Source organism: Megalopta genalis, unplaced genomic scaffold, assembly GCF_051020955.1.
Source record: "Megalopta genalis isolate 19385.01 unplaced genomic scaffold, iyMegGena1_principal scaffold0084, whole genome shotgun sequence".
Classification (NCBI taxonomy): domain Eukaryota; kingdom Metazoa; phylum Arthropoda; class Insecta; order Hymenoptera; family Halictidae; genus Megalopta; species Megalopta genalis.
The window spans coordinates 257679-265000 of NW_027476153.1; positions in this window are offsets into that span (position 1 = coordinate 257679).

Consider the following 7322-nt stretch of genomic DNA (forward strand, 5'->3'; position numbering starts at 1 on the left):
AAAGTACCATTTTCCTACATTAGATTTCGTTCTAAATGCTTAATCCCTATGTAAAAACGTTAGTTAAGCAAGAATATCGTATTTTTAAAAAAATCTAATGATAGGATTTCCCAGAAAATTGAAAAAACCGAAAAATGTCAAGAGTAAAGTGCCATTTTCTGACATTAGATTTCGTTCTAAATGCTTAATCCCTATGTAGAAACGTTAGTTAAGCAAGAATATCGTATTTTTAAACAAATCTAATGATAGGATTTTTCAGAAAATTGAAAAAACCGTAAAATGTCAAGAGTAAAGTGCCCTTATTTTAAACAATGTATCGTTCTAAATGCTTAATCCCTATGTAAAAAAGTTATCTAAGCAAGAATATGTTATTGAATAAAATGAGAAAAATTTATTTTAGCCGTAAATCGAAAATAATGGGTCGAGCGAATCGCTCGATTGCGCCGAGACGCGCCATGATGCAACAGACGAGCGATTGGAACGCCCGAATATTTTCAAAGTCCCAACGTACCGATCAAGAGTAAAGTACCATTTTCCTACATTAGATTTCGTTCTAAATGCTTAATCCCTATGTAGAAACGTTAGTTAAGCAAGAATATCGTATTTTTAAAAAAATCTAATGATAGGATTTTCCAGAAAATTGAAAAAACCGAAAAATGTCAAGAGTAAAGTGCCATTTTCTGACATTAGATTTCGTTCTAAATGCTTAATCCCTATGTAGAAACGTTAGTTAAGCAAGAATATCGTATTTTTAAACAAATCTAATGATAGGATTTTTCAGAAAATTGAAAAAACCGTAAAATGTCAAGAGTAAAGTGCCCTTATTTTAAACATTATATCGTTCTAAATGCTTAATCCCTATGTAAAAAAGTTATCTAAGCAAGAATATGTTATTGAATAAAATGAGAAAAATTTATTTTAGCCGTAAATCGAAAATAATGGGTCGAGCGAATCGCTCGATTGCGCCGAGACGCGCTATGATGCAACAGACGAGCGATTGGAACGCCCGAATATTTTCAAAGTCCCAACGTACCGATCAAGAGTAAAGTACCATTTTCCTACATTAGATTTCGTTCTAAATGCTTAATCCCTATGTAAAAACGTTAGTTAAGCAAGAATATCGTATTTTTAAAAAAATCTAATGATAGGATTTCCCAGAAAATTGAAAAAACCGAAAAATGTCAAGAGTAAAGTGCCATTTTCTGACATTAGATTTCGTTCTAAATGCTTAATCCCTATGTAGAAACGTTAGTTAAGCAAGAATATCGTATTTTTAAAAAAATCTAATGATAGGATTTTTCAGAAAATTGAAAAAACCGTAAAATGTCAAGAGTAAAGTGCCCTTATTTTAAACAATGTATCGTTCTAAATGCTTAATCCCTATGTAAAAACGTTATCTAAGCAAGAATATGTTATTGAATAAAATGAGAAAAATTTATTTTAGCCGTAAATCGAAAATAATGGGTCGAGCGAATCGCTCGATTGCGCCGAGACGCGCTATGATGCAACAGACGAGCGATTGGAACGCCCGAATATTTTCAAAGTCCCAACGTACCGATCAAGAGTAAAGTACCATTTTCCTACATTAGATTTCGTTCTAAATGCTTAATCCCTATGTAAAAAAGTTATCTAAGCAAGAATATGTTATTGAATAAAATGAGAAAAATTTATTTTAGCCGTAAATCGAAAATAATGGGTCGAGCGAATCGCTCGATTGCGCCGAGACGCGCTATGATGCAACAGACGAGCGATTGGAACGCCCGAATATTTTCAAAGTCCCAACGTACCGATCAAGAGTAAAGTACCATTTTCCTACATTAGATTTCGTTCTAAATGCTTAATCCCTATGTAAAAACGTTAGTTAAGCAAGAATATCGTATTTTTAAAAAAATCTAATGATAGGATTTCCCAGAAAATTGAAAAAACCGAAAAATGTCAAGAGTAAAGTGCCATTTTCTGACATTAGATTTCGTTCTAAATGCTTAATCCCTATGTAGAAACGTTAGTTAAGCAAGAATATCGTATTTTTAAACAAATCTAATGATAGGATTTTTCAGAAAATTGAAAAAACCGTAAAATGTCAAGAGTAAAGTGCCCTTATTTTAAACAATGTATCGTTCTAAATGCTTAATCCCTATGTAAAAAAGTTATCTAAGCAAGAATATGTTATTGAATAAAATGAGAAAAATTTATTTTAGCCGTAAATCGAAAATAATGGGTCGAGCGAATCGCTCGATTGCGCCGAGACGCGCCATGATGCAACAGACGAGCGATTGGAACGCCCGAATATTTTCAAAGTCCCAACGTACCGATCAAGAGTAAAGTACCATTTTCCTACATTAGATTTCGTTCTAAATGCTTAATCCCTATGTAGAAACGTTAGTTAAGCAAGAATATCGTATTTTTAAAAAAATCTAATGATAGGATTTTCCAGAAAATTGAAAAAACCGAAAAATGTCAAGAGTAAAGTGCCATTTTCTGACATTAGATTTCGTTCTAAATGCTTAATCCCTATGTAGAAACGTTAGTTAAGCAAGAATATCGTATTTTTAAACAAATCTAATGATAGGATTTTTCAGAAAATTGAAAAAACCGTAAAATGTCAAGAGTAAAGTGCCCTTATTTTAAACATTATATCGTTCTAAATGCTTAATCCCTATGTAAAAAAGTTATCTAAGCAAGAATATGTTATTGAATAAAATGAGAAAAATTTATTTTAGCCGTAAATCGAAAATAATGGGTCGAGCGAATCGCTCGATTGCGCCGAGACGCGCTATGATGCAACAGACGAGCGATTGGAACGCCCGAATATTTTCAAAGTCCCAACGTACCGATCAAGAGTAAAGTACCATTTTCCTACATTAGATTTCGTTCTAAATGCTTAATCCCTATGTAAAAACGTTAGTTAAGCAAGAATATCGTATTTTTAAAAAAATCTAATGATAGGATTTCCCAGAAAATTGAAAAAACCGAAAAATGTCAAGAGTAAAGTGCCATTTTCTGACATTAGATTTCGTTCTAAATGCTTAATCCCTATGTAGAAACGTTAGTTAAGCAAGAATATCGTATTTTTAAAAAAATCTAATGATAGGATTTTTCAGAAAATTGAAAAAACCGTAAAATGTCAAGAGTAAAGTGCCCTTATTTTAAACAATGTATCGTTCTAAATGCTTAATCCCTATGTAAAAACGTTATCTAAGCAAGAATATGTTATTGAATAAAATGAGAAAAATTTATTTTAGCCGTAAATCGAAAATAATGGGTCGAGCGAATCGCTCGATTGCGCCGAGACGCGCTATGATGCAACAGACGAGCGATTGGAACGCCCGAATATTTTCAAAGTCCCAACGTACCGATCAAGAGTAAAGTACCATTTTCCTACATTAGATTTCGTTCTAAATGCTTAATCCCTATGTAGAAACGTTAGTTAAGCAAGAATATCGTATTTTTAAAAAAATCTAATGATAGGATTTTCCAGAAAATTGAAAAAACCGAAAAATGTCAAGAGTAAAGTGCCATTTTCTGACATTAGATTTCGTTCTAAATGCTTAATCCCTATGTAGAAACGTTAGTTAAGCAAGAATATCGTATTTTTAAACAAATCTAATGATAGGATTTTTCAGAAAATTGAAAAAACCGTAAAATGTCAAGAGTAAAGTGCCCTTATTTTAAACAATGTATCGTTCTAAATGCTTAATCCCTATGTAAAAAAGTTATCTAAGCAAGAATATGTTATTGAATAAAATGAGAAAAATTTATTTTAGCCGTAAATCGAAAATAATGGGTCGAGCGAATCGCTCGATTGCGCCGAGACGCGCTATGATGCAACAGACGAGCGATTGGAACGCCCGAATATTTTCAAAGTCCCAACGTACCGATCAAGAGTAAAGTACCATTTTCCTACATTAGATTTCGTTCTAAATGCTTAATCCCTATGTAGAAACGTTAGTTAAGCAAGAATATCGTATTTTTAAACAAATCTAATGATAGGATTTTCCAGAAAATTGAAAAAACCGAAAAATGTCAAGAGTAAAGTGCCATTTTCTGACATTAGATTTCGTTCTAAATGCTTAATCCCTATGTAGAAACGTTAGTTAAGCAAGAATATCGTATTTTTAAACAAATCTAATGATAGGATTTTTCAGAAAATTGAAAAAACCGTAAAATGTCAAGAGTAAAGTGCCCTTATTTTAAACATTATATCGTTCTAAATGCTTAATCCCTATGTAAAAAAGTTATTTAAGCAGGAATATGTTATTGAATAAAATGAGAAAAATTTATTTTAGCCGTAAATCGAAAAAAAGTCTGTTCGTTTCTCTGTCTCTCTCGCGCGATCGAAGTATTGATGTTTCCCGGCAAAGTAATGGGATATTAATTAAACTTTATACACGAAATTACTCGTTTTGATCCCCGCTACACAGCCGTATACTTTTTATAATTTTGTGGAATCGGGAACCTTGCAATATTTAACATAACGCGGATCGACTATCTCTGTCTCTTTCTAGATCGGAATAATCGATGTTTCCCGGCAAACTATTGGGAGTTTTATCAAACTTTATACATGAAATTACTCGTTTTGATCCCTGCTACACAGCCGTATACTTTTTATAATTTTGTGGAATCGGTAACCTTGAGATATTTAACATAACGCGGATCGTCTATCTCTGTCTCTTTCTAGATCGGAATAATCGATGTTTCCCGGCAAAGTAATGGGATATTAATTAAACTTTATACACGAAATTACTCGTTTTGATCCCCGCTACACAGCCGTATACTTTTTATAATTTTGTGGAATCGGGAACCTTGAAATATTTAACATAACGCGGATCGTCTATCTCTGTCTCTTTCTAGATCGGAATAATCGATGTTTCCCGGCAAAGTAATGGGATATTAATTAAACTTTATACACGAAATTACTCGTTTTGATCCCCGCTACACAGCCGTATACTTTTTATAATTTTGTGGAATCGGGAACCTTGAAATATTTAACATAACGCGGATCGTCTATCTCTGTCTCTTTCTAGATCGGAATAATCGATGTTTCCCGGCAAAGTAATGGGATATTAATTAAACTTTATACACGAAATTACTCGTTTTGATCCCCGCTACACAGCCGTATACTTTTTATAATTTTGTGGAATCGGGAACCTTGCAATATTTAACATAACGCGGATCGACTATCTCTGTCTCTTTCTAGATCGGAATAATCGATGTTTCCCGGCAAACTATTGGGAGTTTTATCAAACTTTATACATGAAATTACTCGTTTTGATCCCTGCTACACAGCTGTATACTTTTTATAATTTTGTGGAATCGGTAACCTTGAGATATTTAACATAACGCGGATCGTCTATCTCTGTCTCTTTCTAGATCGGAATAATCGATGTTTCCCGGCAAAGTAATGGGATATTAATTAAACTTTATACACGAAATTACTCGTTTTGATCCCCGCTACACAGCCGTATACTTTTTATAATTTTGTGGAATCGGGAACCTTGAAATATTTAACATAACGCGGATCGTCTATCTCTGTCTCTTTCTAGATCGGAATAATCGATGTTTCCCGGCAAAGTAATGGGATATTAATTAAACTTTATACACGAAATTACTCGTTTTGATCCCCGCTACACAGCCGTATACTTTTTATAATTTTGTGGAATCGGGAACCTTGAAATATTTAACATAACGCGGATCGTCTATCTCTGTCTCTTTCTAGATCGGAATAATCGATGTTTCCCGGCAAAGTAATGGGATATTAATTAAACTTTATACACGAAATTACTCGTTTTGATCCCCGCTACACAGCCGTATACTTTTTATAATTTTGTGGAATCGGGAACCTTGCAATATTTAACATAACGCGGATCGACTATCTCTGTCTCTTTCTAGATCGGAATAATCGATGTTTCCCGGCAAACTATTGGGAGTTTTATCAAACTTTATACATGAAATTACTCGTTTTGATCCCTGCTACACAGCTGTATACTTTTTATAATTTTGTGGAATCGGTAACCTTGAGATATTTAACATAACGCGGATCGTCTATCTCTGTCTCTTTCTAGATCGGAATAATCGATGTTTCCCGGCAAAGTAATGGGATATTAATTAAACTTTATACACGAAATTACTCGTTTTGATCCCCGCTACACAGCCGTATACTTTTTATAATTTTGTGGAATCGGTAACCTTGAGATATTTAACATAACGCGGATCGTCTATCTCTGTCTCTTTCTAGATCGGAATAATCGATGTTTCCCGGCAAAGTAATGGGATATTAATTAAACTTTATACACGAAATTACTCGTTTTGATCCCCGCTACACAGCCGTATACTTTTTATAATTTTGTGGAATCGGGAACCTTGAAATATTTAACATAACGCGGATCGTCTATCTCTGTCTCTTTCTAGATCGGAATAATCGATGTTTCCCGGCAAAGTAATGGGATATTAATTAAACTTTATACACGAAATTACTCGTTTTGATCCCCGCTACACAGCCGTATACTTTTTATAATTTTGTGGAATCGGGAACCTTGAAATATTTAACATAACGCGGATCGACTGTCTCTGTCTCTTTCTAGATCGGAAGAATCGATGTTTCCCGGCAAACTAATGGGAGTTTAATTAAACTTTATGCATCAAATCATTCAGTTTGACTCCTGCAACACAACCAAACACTCTCTGTAATTTTCTGAACTGAAAAACCACTGAAATTGCGCTCGAAATGCGGAGCGACGGGTCGGCGCGTCTGCACTGTGCGACAGCTAGTCAAAACGTCCGAACAGCGTATTGTTTTCGATCTCTTGGTATAATATTCGTATTCCTTGCTGTGTATAGCTTCCGATCGATTATTGCAATGGTCAAAGTTCCAGCGGCGTAATGCTTTCCATAAGATTACATTAATATAACCAGCGGCATATTGCTTTCTATCTTGTAATGAAAATTTTATAACCAAGTACCAACGGCGTATTGCTTTCGTTCGGATAATGGAGATTTTACAACCAAGTACCAGCGGTTTCTGTCTTATAATTAAATTATTATAATAAAATAAAGTACCAGCGGCGTGTTACTTTCGTTCGGATAATGGAGATTTTATTACTAAGTACCAGCGGTTTCTGTCTTATAATTAAATTATTATAATAAAATAAAGTACCAGCGGCGTGTTACTTTCGTTCGGATAATGGAGATTTTATGTCCAGCGGCGTAGTGCTTTCTATCTTATAATGTAATTCTTATTACAAAGTACCAGCGGCGTATTGCTTCGTACCAGCGGCGTATTGCTTTTTTTCCAGCGGCGTATTGGTTCGTACCAGCGGCGTATT